The sequence below is a fragment of the Equus caballus genome, chromosome 23 (genome assembly GCF_041296265.1).
Source record: "Equus caballus isolate H_3958 breed thoroughbred chromosome 23, TB-T2T, whole genome shotgun sequence".
NCBI classification, from domain to species: Eukaryota; Metazoa; Chordata; class Mammalia; order Perissodactyla; family Equidae; genus Equus; species Equus caballus.
The window spans coordinates 55,627,970-55,643,573 of record NC_091706.1 but is presented as its reverse complement, the minus strand read 5'-3'; the positions used below and the strand labels follow the sequence as shown (position 1 = coordinate 55,643,573).

Genomic DNA, 15,604 nt, shown 5'->3' with positions numbered 1-15,604 from the left:
AGTACAAGTTGAACCATACCAAAATTTTTAAAGTATAAATCATTTTATTCAACAATTCCACTTCTAGGCATTTTTGCTACAAATGTGCTTCACAAATGAAAAATGACACGTGTAAAAAGAAGTACAGAATTGTTGGGAATAGCGAAATATTGGAAAAAACTTAAATTTCCATCAATAAGGAACAAGCCAAATAAATATTACAGGTTGTTAAAATTGAAGTTTCCAGCAAGACATAGATGAAATTCCAGAGACAAATTGTTACATATAGAATTTACAAAGCACATTTAAAAACAATCACTGCATCAAACTTAAAAACTTGTTCATCAAAGAACACAACCAACTGGGTAAATGGCAACTTATGGAATGGGAGAAAATATTCGCAAACCATTTATCAGAAAAGGGGTTAATATCCACAATATATGAAGAATTCTTGCAACTCAGCAATAAAAAATCAAATAACTCAATTAAAAAATGGTCAAAGGACTTGAATAGACATTCTCCGAAGATGATATACAAATAGCTAACAACCATATGAAAAGATGTTCAGCGTCAATAATCAGCAGAGAAATGCAAATCAAAATACAATGAGATACTGCCTCTCACCCATTAGAAAAACAGAAAATAACAAGTGTTGATGGGGATTTGGAGAGGTTGGAACCCTTGCACGCTGTGGGTGGGATTGTAATATGGCGCAACCACTATGGAAAACAGTATGGCAGTTCCTCAGAAAATTGAAAATAGAACTACCATATGATCCAGCAATCCCACTTCTGGGTATATATCCAAAAGAAGTGAAAGCAGAGTCTTGAAAGAGATATTCGCACATCCATGTTCATAGCAGCACTATTCACCATAGCCAAGAAGTGGAAGCAACCCAAATGTCCATCGGTGGATGAATGGATAAAGCAAATGTGTTTTGTACATACCATGGAATACCATGCATCCTTAAAAAGGAAGGAATTCCTGTCACAAGCTACAATGTGAATGAACCCTGAGGAAATTATGCTGAGTGAAATAAGCCAGTCAGAAAATGACGAATACTATATGATTCCATTTATCTGAGGTATCTAAAGTAGTCAGATTTATAGGTATGGAAAGTAGGATGGTGATAACCAGCGGCTGCGGGGAGGAGGCGAAGGGCTGTTGTTGTTTGGCAAGTATGGAGTTTCAGTTTTGCAAGGTGAAAGAGTCCTGGAGATCTGTTTCACAGCAATGTAAATATACTTAACACTGCACTGTGCATTTAAAGATGGTTAAGATGCTAAGTTTAGGGGGCCGGCCTCAAAGCATGGTGGTTAAGTTTGGCGCATTCCACTTCAGTGGCCCCGGTTTGCTGGTTTGGATCTCAGGCACAGACCTACACCACTTGTCAGCCATGCTGTGGCAGCACCCCACATACAGAATAGAGGAAGACTGGCACAGATGTTAGCTCAGGGTCAATATTCCTCAAGCAAAATAGAGAAAGATTGGCAACAGATGTTAGCTCAGGGAAAATCTTCCTCAGTAAGAAAAAAAAAAAGATGCTAAATTTTATATGTTTTTACTACAATAAAAATATTAAAAATAATCACTAATACATTTAATTTTTCGAGTGCTTGGCATTACTACAAGCTCTTTATATGAATTGATTCATGTAAACATTACAGGAATTCCACAAGGAACATAATGCTATTATCATAATTTTGCAGATGAGGAAACTGAAGTTCAGACAGTTTAAGTAATTTCACTTGTAACCGGCAAGGGCAGGCTGTGAGCCCAGCTACCTTATTTCTAGAGTCTGTTTCTTAAAGTGCTAACCATAGTACTTTTTCATTACCAAATCAGAGCCAGTTTCAAGACTGGTGGGGGGCCGGCCCTGTGTCCCAATGGTTAATTTTGCACGCTCTGCTTCGGTGGCTCAGGGTTTTGCTGGTTTAGATCCTGGGCAAAGACCTAGCATTGCTCATCAGGCCATGCTGAGGGGGCATCTCACATAGCAGAGCCAGAAGGACCTACAACTAGAATATACAACTATGTACTGGGGGGCTTTGGGGAAAAGAAGAAGAAAAAAAGACTGGTGGATGTCTCAGCTGGATCAAGCTATAAAAACAACTCACAGTATGGAAAGAGGGAGAATTTTGTGACACAATCTTCTTGGAGAGAAGTGTTGGGGAAAGAATGAGGGATTTTCCCTCTTTTAGCTCAAGGAAGGAGCAGGGCCAAATGCAAAACTTAAGGGAGCTATCTTTTGGCTATTATGAATACTGCTGCAGTGAACATTTTTGTGTGGACATATGTTTTCATTTCTCTTGGGTATATCAATGGAGGCAGAAAATAGATTAGTGTTCGGCTAGGGCTTAGGGGGAAGGAAGATGACTGCTAATGTGTTTTGGGGAAAGGTAATTAAAATGTTTTAAAATTGTGATTGTTGAAAACTCTGAGAATATATTAAAACCCATTCCACTGTTCACTTTAAATATATAAAGTCTGTGATATGTGAATGATATCTCAAAAAAGCTGTTATTGAAAAACTGTAAGGAAATGCCAAAAACACACCAATCAAGGTAAATAATAGTTTCATGCAGGATTTTTAAAAATCAAAATTAATGCAAAACCAATCCACACTGAACAAAATATCAAAATGTTAACTAAAGATAGGCTGTTGTTGTTTGTTTGTTTTATGACCTGGCATTATTGTGCAACAGAAGAGTCATTTCCAAACGGCCCTGGTTCTGGGGCAGCACAACCATTGTGTCTTTCCCACTGGGCATGTTTACATGGGCTGACAAACAGTTGCAAACACATTGGACAACAGTGAGGCTTTATACACAGTCATTTGGGTGGGTGGTGGGAAAAGAGCTTTTAACTTTCTTCTACTTGGTTCAAAATATTGGAAGATGTTTTGATAAGTGTATACAGGGGTGCACATTTTCCTCTTGCCTCAGACACCATTGTAGCTCAACACAGTACTAGAAAGGATCCTTCATTGGGTCCAGCGAGAAGGCTTGAGGTGTGTTTCCTGCAGGCGACTCCACAGGAGCTGAGAAGTTCAGACGGTAAAAAAAGGGCTGAGTAACCAATTGATGGTGAAGCCAAGAGAGTTCTGCAGTGGCGAGAGTGGCCGACAGTCCCAAAATTGTCAGGGGAAAAGATGTGATTCCCTACAGACTGGCCATGGACAGAAGAGAAAGAACTAGGCTGGGGCCATCTTTAGTTTGGCCTAAGAGGGCTTCTGAACCTGGTAGAGAGTGAAGGGACTCATTATTGAGTCCCTATATAGGATGGCCTGCTGGAGAAATGTAAGTTGAGGCAGGACAGGAAGGGGCTTGCTGGAGGAAAAGGTACATAGCCCATGTCAAGAGGGTCACATTCAGCAGGACCCAGCAGTGAACTTTGAAAAGCCCACCAGAGAGAGACCACAGTAAACATGTGCCCAGTCTAGACTGCATGAAGAAATTTAGCTTAAAAGGGGTCATTCCAAATTTCTTCCCCTTCCCCATCCTCCCAGCTCTGACCCCGGAGGGCTCAGAAACCAGCAAATTTCAAGTGGTTTTGGGGGAGGATGGTTGGAGGGGCTCCACAGGGAAGAGGAGTTTCACATCAAAGAGACCCTGTTTCCCTTTCCCTCAGCAGACTTCTAACCTGAAGCTTGATGCATTAAATCAATTTCGAACTGATTCTCTCTGAATTTGGGATAACCTGTGGGACAGTGCATTCTGATGTCCGAATTCACTTTGTGTTTGTGACAAAGTGACTGTAGGACTATCATTTCCTAAGAGGGAGCAAAAAAAATCACGGGAACCTGCCCAAGTTTCCACGTAGGAGTTGGGGAAGATTAGGCTCACTAAATAAATTTTAAAGGAACAGGTGGGGAAACAAAAGTTTGCTTTTATTACATCTTGTGAGTGAGTCTGAGTTACATAATTATGCATGAACATAAAATGAAACATTGTTCACAATTAAAAGGAATGCAACAGTTGTATATATTTTTATATGGAACTGCCTTCAAGGTATAATAAGTTTTTAAAAAGGGTAAAACTGTTTATGCTGTATGCTATTATTTTTATTTAAAAAACTAGAAAGAATATATATGTGTGTGTATATATATATGCATGTATGCATTCTGTATACACAGAAAATATTTCTGGAGATTTACACTGGAAATTGGTATCTGTAATTGCCTCTAGGGGAGGGATCCACATAGATGGGAGACAGGAGTATGTAGGATACCTACTTTTCCCTGTGAACGTGTTTGTGTCTTTTGCATTTTGTACTGTATATTGACTATTCAAAAAAATAAAGTTAATTAGAAAGAAAAAATAACTTTAGACTTACACATAAAGATGACCAAATGAAAATAAACAATAGAAGTGACTACAAAAAATGTAAAAACCAGACCCAAAAAATTACATATACAAGGAAAGGGGGATAGCCCAAGCCCATTAAAAAAAAAGATGGCCAATGAAATCAGTAGAGAATTCTGGAAGACAGCATGAAGAGACTCCCAGCATTAACCCCCAACCTGCCCCACTTGCACCCAAACCATACTGTTGAGGTCTCTGAGGGCGTCTTTCTGGCCTACCTGTGTTCTGAAGGGGAAAAAATGAGAAATAACACAAGGTATAGGCAGGTGGGAGACATAAACATTACATTTATAACTTAAAGAATCTAAGCTGACGACATCACGTAGGGTAACAGCAAAAGGGGCCGCCAAATAAAACCTAGAGTTAGATGGATTTATCCACCAGGTCAGAGGCATTGGTACCCATCAGAGAAGTCATTCCATCTCCACTGGCACTAAGAAAGCTAAGGAAAGGCAAGAATAAGGTGCTAATGGATCTCGTTTGTTCAACAGGAAAAGTACCATCAGAATCAGACAACTTGGGGCTGGCCCCATGGCTGAGTGGTTAAGGTCTCGCGCTCTGCTTCAGCAGCCCAGGGTTTTGCCAGTTCAATCCTAGGTGCGGACATGGCACCGCTCATCAAGCCACGCTGAGGCAGCATCCAACATGCCACAACTAGAAGGACCCACAACTAAAAATACACAACCATGTACTGGGGGGCTTTGGGAGAAAAAGGAAAAATAAAATCTTTAAAAAAAAAAAAAAATGAAGCGGGCAACTTTATCTTTTCCTTCTGACTGGGGAGTAGTGGAAACAGTCACTAAGGGGAGGGAGATGAAACAAGGAAAGTGAACAATGGTGTGGGCTCTCTCTCAGAAAGAAGTGAGGTCTACACTCATAATTAAGAAAGCACCCTAATTCCAAGTATATTCCCCAATAAGAGTGAGATATACCACAACTACCCAAGCAGGAGCTATGAACCCTGGTAGAAGACCTCTAGGAAAATGTGTAAAGTGACAGCAGAGCCCAGACAGTCACATAATCTTGAGTTCTCCCTCTTCCCCACTTTGCCTTCATGGTCCAGGAAAAAAAAAAATCTGGAACACTGAATTCCCAGCCATCAAACTCTATATAAGAGGAGAAAACAAACTGGTCTTAGTTAAGATGGCGAGGTTGTCAAAACATTCCTTTAATTATAAGAAAATAAATGCAGGTCTGGACAGATCCCCGTGCACCTGCATGATGCAAAGAAACAGCAAAGCTACAACGCAAACAAATTAGGAAGCAGGGAAGAGCATATAAAAGATGGACTTTGCACCAAGCCTAGAAAAAACATAATGCAAGAAAGTGAATTCATTTCTCTGCAAGGGCTTTGCCATTTAGGATAACTTAAGAATAATCAAAGAAGAATTCAAAAATGAGTTTAAAAATAGCAGAACGAGGAAGAGGGATTGCAAACCTAAGGAAATAGAAGATTGAAACAATATCATTAAAGAACTAATATTAAATTTCAAAAGCATGAAAGAGAGGAAGGAGCTAAGATAATCACAGTCGACACAGATGAAAAAAGAAGAAATTAAGCAATCAGAAAGAAGCTCAAAGAAGCGGAGGACTGACAAATTCTGTGCACCAGGGCAGTCAGTGTCTCCTAGGTGGGAAACCAAGAGGAACACAGCGATGTAGCCAAAGACATAATTTTTTTTAATGAAGAAGAAACTTTCTCTGAAATGAAGCAAAATTTAACCTGCAGATCTAAAAGTAACATATATTCCAAGGTGATTTGATTGGGAACACTATTCGCTGAGATAAATCCTTAGTGAAATTACCGATACTCAAGGATAAAGAATTCTTTAGGCAAGCAAAAAAGCAAAGCAAATGCCCTTTAAAGGGAAACATCCATGCTGGTCTCATATTATTCCACAGTAACCTGCAGTAAGAGACGACATTAGGAAATATTTAAGAAATTTTGAAGGAAAGAAATGTAATCTAACAATAATACCTGAAAGAGTTCTGAAGAATACAACACTCATGCACCCTTCTTCACAAAAACAAAAACCAAACGAAAACCAAACAACAGCTAAATACACAACTTGATAATGAAATCCAGGTACTCAAGAAATGAAAGTAAAAAGAGGAGAAGGATAAAAGATCTTGGGTGAACACTGAATCAATTTAAAATATATCTAAATAATTGAAGAACAGAAAGTAAATGTATTATCCTTGGCAATATATAAATAATAATATAAACAACAAGATCCAGAGGCAAGAGAGGTAACAAAGGAGAGGCTCATGTCTTCCTCTCTCGGAGCAGGCAAACAATCGACGCCATCTGCAATTGAAATGTGTAGGTTGTAAAGATATGATGTCAACATTTTAACGTTTTTAACAATTTCTTCTTAACTTTAGAAGGATCTCTTAAGACATAATATATCCTGTACTGAACACTACATTTATTAAAAGTTTAGCAATCCCTTCCAATTCATTTCAGCTTCATTTGGCTCCTTTCTAATTCATTACTTATTTATAAAAATAGCATGTATTATATGTCAATAACGGTAAAAAGTGATTTAGGGTGACTTTTTTATAAAACCTCTTTTTGGGGCCAGCCTGGTGAAACAGCAGTTAAGTTTGCACATTCTGCTTCGGCGGCCCAGGGTTCACCAGTCTGGATCCCAGGTGCAGACCTACACACCGTTTGTCAAGCCATGCTGTGGCAGGCGTCCCACATATAAAGTAGAGGAAGATGGGCGTGGATGTTAGCTCAGGGCCAGTCTTCCTCAGCAAAAAGAGGAGGATTGGCAGCAGATGTTAACTCAGGGCTAATCTTTCTCAAAAAAATAAAAATAAGTAAATAAAAAACCTCTTTTTATTTTTCTGCATGACTTAAACTCATTATAATGAGCAACTGTTATACTTACAAAATCAATAAAGTAATTTTTCTTTTAAAAATGAACAAAGATAAAAACAAGGAGACATTTAATTTGTTTAACAAACGGATGTCAAGCTCAATAAAAAAGTGTTGTAATTTAATTATTTCTCAGACAAGATTTTCTCTGCACTTGGATAGATCTCATCTCCAAATTCCAGATAAGCACTCCCTTTCGAAAATCCTTTGATTCTGTAAACAGAATTTAGCATGCAGAATAAGTCTTAGCACTTAAATTACTGACTTGGCTGCAAAATCAACAGCATAGATGGGATCCAGGATTGGAGCCAGAGGAAATGATGAGAGTTTGAGACAGAAATTATTACATCATAATACGAATGCAAAAAATTCCTTCTACTTTTACAAAACCATCTTTTGTTCTGTTTCCTCTGCTTCTACCTGTAGCCATTTCAGTTAGATCCCCATTTCTTTGGGAGGGGCTGGTTTTTACAAATGCTTTCCTCATGTACAGAGGTGTAACGTTTCAGGTTCAAAACAATTCTTACAGAACATGAACTCCAGAACCACATATGCTTTTAAAAAGTTACATTCATACAGTCAACTGCATAACAATTTTCTTCACAACCTTATTAGAATTTTCAGTACTTTACATGGATTCCCTAAAGTCAAAAGGTTTGGGTGAGGGCTGGCGGGGTGGCGCAGCGGTTAAGTGCGCACATTCCGCTTCAGTGGCGTGGGGTTCGGTAGTTCGGGATCCCGGCTGCGGACATGGCACCACTTGGCAAGCCACGCTGTGGTAGGCGTCCCACATATACAGTAGAGGAAGATGGGCATGGATGTTAGCTCAGGGCCAGTCTTCCTCAGTGAAAAGAGGATTGGCAGCAGTTAGCTCAGCGCTAATCTTCCTCAAAAAAAAAAAAAAGGCTTGGCACATTTTTATTTGTATTTTGTCTTTGTGAATCCTAGAGAATAGATGACATTACACATACTTGTTTACCATAAGAAATTTCTTTCTTCTCTACACAGATGTAGTAGGCAGAGTAGTGCCCCACCCCCCCAACTCCTGAGCTGTCCATGTCCTAATCCCCAAGATTTGTAAAAATACGGCCAAGGGCAATCAAGGTTGCAGATGTAATTAATGGTACTAATCAGCTGACCTTGATATGGGGAGATCATCTCGGATTATCTAGGTGAGCCCAATGTAAATCAAGTCCTTATAAGTGGCAGAGGCAGACAGGTGAGTCAGTGTCAGAATGATACAACATGAGAAAGACCCCACCCACCATCACGGCTTTGAAGATGGAAAGGGGCCACTAGCTGAGGAATGTAGGCAGCCCCTCGAAGCTGCAAAACACAAGGAAACAGATTCTTTCCTAGAGCCTCCAGAAGGAACACAGCCCTCCCAACACCTTGATTTTAGCCCAGTAAGACACAATTCATACTTGTGACCTGGGAGGTTTCGTATTGTTCTGTTGTGTTGCTTTAAGCCACTAAGTTTGCAGTAATTGGTTACAGCAGCAACAGACAACTAATACAGTAAATAAAAGGTGAAAACATGGCACAACTTTCCTCTCTAGACCACGCTTCTGGACGTCCATGGCTACAGGGCTGGCCTTAGGCAAACATAAAGTAGCTGTCTTGGACAACTTGCTCCCTGTCAGCATCTTACTGCTCCTTTTGGGTAACTTTGCCTCATAGAGACCACAGAATTTAGAAAATCAAAAAGACACTGTCCTCTGGATACCTGTACCACACTGCCTTTCTAGGACTAGACAAGTAACCCATGTTCCACTTCCTCTTGCTGCCGTTCATTTCTAAGACCTGGGTGACGGTGAGACAGCTGCAATGAGAGAGCCTGAAGCGCAGAAAAAAGACTGGGTGTCTGAACATAGAAACAAGGCAAGATGTTCATTATCCAAAAGATAGGCCTTCCAAGGAAGGGTTTCCATCTTTTATCTTCTTGCGGAGGGTGTGAGGGGAATAAAGGCGTGAAGTGGACAGGACATAAGCACAGTTGGCAAGTCAATCCTGTAGCAAACCATGAGCAGATACTCAGGCAGGTAGATGGTTGTTTAATATCACGGAAGTTGAAAGGCAGGTCTCAAGCACGAGGACAGGCGGTGAATAAGATCTGAGCATGGGCATGTAGGTCAGTTAATTGTATAAGGATCTAACAATACCCTTTAGCAAAGCAATGGAAGAACAAACCAGATTTCTTCCTAGAAAATTATGGTCCAAGTAGAAAAACCTTTGAACCAAATCAATGCTAAGCTAAAAACTTCAAACATAAAGATCCATATACTGCTTTCTCCCTGACACAGGTGTTGTCTAAACTTAGGCTCGGAGTTACAAGCCCCCATCAGGGAATGGTATTAAGCTCTATGAGTAGGACCCAAGGTCGTTGTTATATACCCACTGTGTTCAAAATCCCATTCTCACTGGAGCCTTTATTCATTAGATTTCACCATGTGAGAGTAAATTTAACCAGTTAAATAATTGAGGCAGCATAACGCGATGCAGTAATACCTCTCAACTTCTGTTGTTGTTGTTAACCCCTATACACCTGCGGACTCTAGAAGATAAATAAACCCACCACCACCAAGAGTTTACTATAGCAAGGGTTCCCATGCAGGGAGAGTAGGGAGAGGACGTTTCAGTCCTTGAATTGGTGGTCTGAACAAGCCCCTTAGGGTGACTCTGTGACAGACCACCTCCTGCCAAGACTGCCGCACCAGACGGACTCCTTCTGCCTATTCTGCTGACAATCACTGCTGTAGCTTCAAGCTGACCTCGCTGAGAATCAGAAGACCAGGATCTGAGTCCTGGCCCCAGGACTCACTTGACTCAGCCTTTCTCAGATAATTCATGGCCCACTTGCAGCAGAATCACCTGTTATGCTTATTTAAAAGTGAAAATTCCTCTACCCAGGTCAAAACGACTCTGGGCTTGTTGCTCAGGGTCTCCATTTTTGCAATCAGAGGTGAGTATTTGGAATTATAGAGATTGAAAACTTTATATTGTGAATCACTTTAGCCAAGTTATTGCACTTCTTTGGTTTCTTTACCTCAAAAATAAGAGTTTTGGGCTGGAAAGTATGTATAGTCCTTCCAGTTCCCACAGTATGGCAGAAAGGAAAGATAAAGTCTTCGGCACTGAAAGGACATGGGTTCCAATGTCAACTCCACCACCTAGTGTGTGACATTGAGTGAATTATTCAACCTATATTACTCTCAATTTCTTCATCTGTAAAGTGGAATTGATAATTATATCCACATTTTCTGGGTTGTTGTAAGAATTAGCAATGGTGTATATAAATTGCTTGGCAATCTTTAAAATGATCTTTATTAAGCAAATGTTATCACCTCACAGATATCATGATGTCTTAACCTCATTAAAGTGTCATCATTGTAAAGGTTCTTTAAGTAGGGAGTAGAATAGTGCATGTTCTACACATTGGGTAGGGTGTATCAATTCCCACACTGCTGCGTTACAAACCACCCAAAACTCAGTGGCTTAAAACAGTAAGCATTTATTATTGCTCGTAGGTATATGGGTCAGCTGGGTAGTTTTTCTACTCTTGGCTGGCCTTACTCGTGCATCAGCTGTGGGTGTTGTAGGCAGCTCTCCTGATTTTGGCTGAGCTCTCTCACATGTCTAGGAGTTGACTCCTACGCTGGTCTGAATGGCCTCAGCTGGGACACCTGGACTCTCCTCCATGTGTGCTGTCATCTTTTAATAGGCTCCTCTGGGACTGTTTATATGGCGGTACCATATAAAACAAGAGAAAGGAAAAGTGCAAGGACTCTTGAGGCCAAGGTAGAGAATTGGTACACTGTCACTACTGCTACATTCTGCTGGTCAAAGCACTTCACAAAACCAACCCAGATTCCGAGGGTGTGGACAGAGACTCCTTCTCTCGACGGGAGGAACTACACACGCGCATTACAAGGGACATATTCCTTTGCTCAAGTCTACAGCTGTGGTTCTCAAATTTTTAGCATGTATCAGAATCTACTAGAAGGCTTGTTAAAACATAGTTTACTAGGTTCACCTGAGTTTCTGATTCAATTAATCTGGGATGAGGCCCAATAATTTGACTTCTAACAATTTCCCAGGGGATGATGATGCTGTCTGTAGCTCAGACTTTGAGAACCATTGGTCTGCAGTGGCGTCTTCTCTATATCAAAAACATTTAAATTTAACATATATGTAACTTTATTTCTAAATAAACTGCTTCCTGCATAGCAATAACATATTATTCATGATATTTCTCTTCTAGTAAAATAGGAAATTTTTAAAATCTAAGTACTTTTCAGAGGACTTTGATTTTCCCTTTTTTCTGAAAAATATAATTTCCTTTTTGAGATTGTACACTAAATACGTAAAAAACTCTAGTCAATCAAAAACTATTGAAAGATTTTATCTCATCTCCCCTTACGTCTCTCTCTACGCCTTCTTCATACTATCCTCCTCTGTGCCAAATACAATTAGGTCAGTGAGGGGAAGGTCTTGTTGAGTCAAATGAGAAAATAGTATTTTATATTTTGTTAAAATTAACTAGAAGCAAATAATTAACTGAAAAGCACATTCATATTACACTTCCTCATTTAATAGGTGAAGGAGCAGGCTGAGAGGAGTTAAGTAACTTGTACCAAAACACCGATTTTCGTTCAGTCAGTTCTGCTTGATATGTCATAAACACACACGATCTAAATCAACAGTCATCTACCTTCTACTTTCATCTGAGTTCTCTGAGTAATGAAATACTCCTGGAGATCTTTTATAAACCGCCTTAGTAGTGACTTCCTCATGCTTTAGAAAATGCATCCAGTTTTCTATTCTTCATTAACAAGGAAGAAAGAAGTAATTACCAGGTTCTTACCTATTTTTTGAGAACAGTTCCCTGGGAAGACAGGCATTAGCTACATTATATGGAGGAAAAATGACACTTAGGTAGATTGAGATTTATCTAGATTGGATACACTGGACCCAGGACTGGTTTGTTTAGGACCATATTTCTTTCTACTGCATCAAACAAAATAATATATAAATATCCAGATTAGTTCATGTTAATTATCCATGATTAAATCATAATTAATTCATAATAAATATATTGTTCATTTCTTTAATCTTTTTTTCAAAATGTCATGGAAAATATCTTTATTCCATTAGTTAGCATTTCTGTCCTTTCCATTTTTCCTCTCCTATAGATGTAGTTATAGGTTGGAGGAGCAGAAAGAGAGACCAAAGATAAGTGAACTTTGTAAAATGTACATTCTCAGAATGCCTTCAAAACTATCAAAAATTTGAGTTTTGGAGTTTCAGTTCTCGGTAGCAACTGCTATAAATGGCCTAATATTCTTTACATTTTAAATATTTCAAAGACTTCAGTATTTGTCTAACATAGTATTATCCTAAATTATCCTTGTTGATCACTTACTATCTGCCAAGCATTACACACAAAGCCCACATTTATTATCCTATTTAATATTCACCACTCTCTAAGATAGGTACTATTTTTATCTCCATTTTACAGATTAAAAAAATAGGCTTAAATGAATAAATAATCACTCAAATCACACAGCTAGTAAGTGGTAAGGTTGGAGCTCAAATGAAATTCTGTTTGATTCAAAATCTTTCTATCTCATCCGTGACACAATTTTACCTTGCTACTTGTACTTTTTTTAAAAAATCAACTATAGTAAAGTGAAAGTACTACAAAAATGGCTTTGAAGCAATTGAACACTGAGCCTGTTTCAGAGTAAGAAATTTGTGACAGAATGGAAGGGGAAAGGTGAAAAGAAAACATCTGGTTTATTCAGAGAAATTGCAACTGAATGTGGCTATGAGACTGATGAGTTTAGCTAACACATGTGACCAAGTGTGGGGACCTCCAAAGCAGTCACCTTGGGAAGACATATGTTTATTTGAACAATGCCATCACTGGTACAACAAATTGTTAGACCCGTTTCAGATCTGATTATTTTGTGTACACATTTGTTTTTTTTTTTAACAACAAAAATAATCCCAGTTTGTAAGTGGTTGCTTACTTAATTTACTAGATTTGACTCTGAACAACTTTTGGATATTTTCCAAAATCAAATCCAATCTTCAGAGAACATATTTGTTGACATTGCTGGCATTCCCTAAAATTTTGATTCAGATCCTGAACGTAATTCCTAAAAAAGACATTTAAAATTGTTTTGGCTATGGCAGCAAACTAGGGTCTTCAATTAAATGTGTTAATAGTCTTTCAAGGTGAATATTCTGAATATTTCAGCATGAATACATTCCAGGTGACTACACCTACATGTTTGTTTGAAAACAAAGGCAAGGAGAAATTTTATGATGAAAGGAAAGGGGAAAGATATTTGCACTAGATAAACTTTAGGTTCAATCTGTTATAGGACAATTATGGGAATTCCTCAAAAAGCATTATCAGTTGCAGGACTTTCTCAAATAAATGGTCCTTACAAACCCACTCCTTCTTTAATTTGAGCTGATCACCGCCCCCCCCCTCACCCGCCCCCCGAGTACCAGGGACCTGGTTATGGGTGGAGTCTAGGAGAAATCTTTTACCTGGAATTCTTCAAAATGGCAGACATCCAGGGTCATGTAAATAAGGAAGGCAGATTTCATCTACAAACAGGAAAACACAACAACAGTAACAGACATATCAGGAAGCGTCAAGTTAGAATCTTCAGCTAAATATAGTTGAAATAAAGAACAGTTTACTTTTTCATATAAAGCAAGAAGTCCAGAGGGAGGAAGTCCAGGACTAATTGAGCAGCTCGAATATGCCATCAGGAACCCAGGTTTTTCCTGTGTTTCTTCTCCACCATCATTCAGCATTGGCCTTCAACTTATTGCTTCAAAACTGCAAGACGTTTGTTCCACCACCAGACATCACACAATATCCAAGTAGGAAGAAGGGAGTAGGGCAAGGGGGCAAAAGGTGGTGGCAATTGTGTCTCTTCCTTCAAAAAAGCCAAAGTCTTTTCAGAAGACCCCTCAGCAAATATATTTTTACATTCAATTTGCCAAAAATGTGTCAACAGACACTACTAGCTGCAGGGAATATTGGGGAATCAAATATTGAACTTTCTAGTCTCTAAATTAGAGTAAGATAAGAAGGGAGGAGGTTGAGAATTCATGTTGAGCGCACCCAATTACAATGTCTTTCTCAATAGGGCTTACATTTTAGTAGGCAGCACGTTCTCACACTTTGTATCATTAAATCATCACAACCGTAGGAGTTGGTCCTTCTTTTACTTTTACTAAAGAGGGAAGCATGGTCTAGAGTGGTTAAGAAAATTGTCCAAGTCATTCAGCTTGCAAGCATTGGAATCAATTTCTATATGACTCCAGAAACCCTGCTGTTTAACGTGGGCAAAGAAATCATAACAGCTCGAAAACAATGCTTTCCCAAAGACTAGGTATTGAACTTACACTTAAAAGACAGTGTGCAGGAGAATCTTTAGAATCTTTATAGGATTCTTACACAATGATCTTGTTCTTACCTGAAACAAAATTTCTTGACAAGTTCCTAAAAGTAAAGAACCAAGATCACTTGGGATTAACCATTATATTCCATTAGTCATTGAAGCCTGAGCATGACTGTCAACAATTACCCACTGGTGGGGGACTTACAGATGGTGAATTACTTATTTAATACCTAGCTTATATATTTTCCAAATTTAGTTTGCTTTTATTGATTATAATCTAGTCCCTGATGTATGTCAAAGAAAGCATTTTGTCCTCTATTTTTCCCTGCCACATACAGTAGGGGCTGAAATAAATCAGGCCTATAATTGTATTAATAAAAATAGAAAATGGAACATATTACCTGTTCGGGTACTAAAGATCCTTCTTTCAGAGTGTACTAACATATTATATAAGTTATTATGGAATAAGCTAGGAAATTTTGATAGGAAAAACACTTTTGCAGGATGGCAGTTTTCTGGTTTTGTGGGGTTTTTTTAAACATATATACAGTTTTTCCTTGAGCTTGATATATCCTCCCCTCCTAAAAAAATTTCAGTTTACATTTAGGTATACAATTCTTGCCAATTCAGTACAACTGTGTTCCAGGCTAGGCTCAAGTTCTCCTCATTAATGCTGAGTGAGTTGATGTGTCTTAATAACCTCCAACTGTGTTAACTTCTCCCAGGTGCAACCTTATGTTTCACAAGGTTAATACATTTAATGCATACACTTACAGGAACTGTTTTTATCACATCCTAAAATTTTCATTTGTTAAAAGACCCAATTTCCAAATTTATTGTTTATTTCTTTAGTCTGTTTTTCAAAGTGTCAAGAAAAACACCTTTATTCCATTAGTTAGCATTCCCATTCCTTCCATTTTTCCTCTCTTAATATATGTAGCTCTAGGTTG

At 38.7% G+C, this 15,604-nt stretch overlaps 1 long non-coding RNA gene across 2 annotated transcripts in view; it reads right to left on the bottom strand.

Annotated features, from left to right (window-relative positions):
- The window catches only part of LOC111770116 (uncharacterized), a 32,750-nt gene that overhangs the window by 16,190 nt on the left and 956 nt on the right, over positions 1 to 15,604 (bottom strand). Inside the window, exons 2-3 of one of the 2 annotated variants that reach the window (XR_002803064.2) lie at positions 13,789 to 13,848; positions 10,835 to 10,960 (exon numbers count right to left, since the gene is read on the bottom strand). This is a non-coding gene — a long non-coding RNA (uncharacterized lncRNA). Of the gene's footprint in view, positions 1 to 10,834; positions 10,961 to 13,788; positions 13,849 to 15,604 lie in introns of those variants that run through there. The other variant, XR_011431781.1, reaches the window with a different exon arrangement.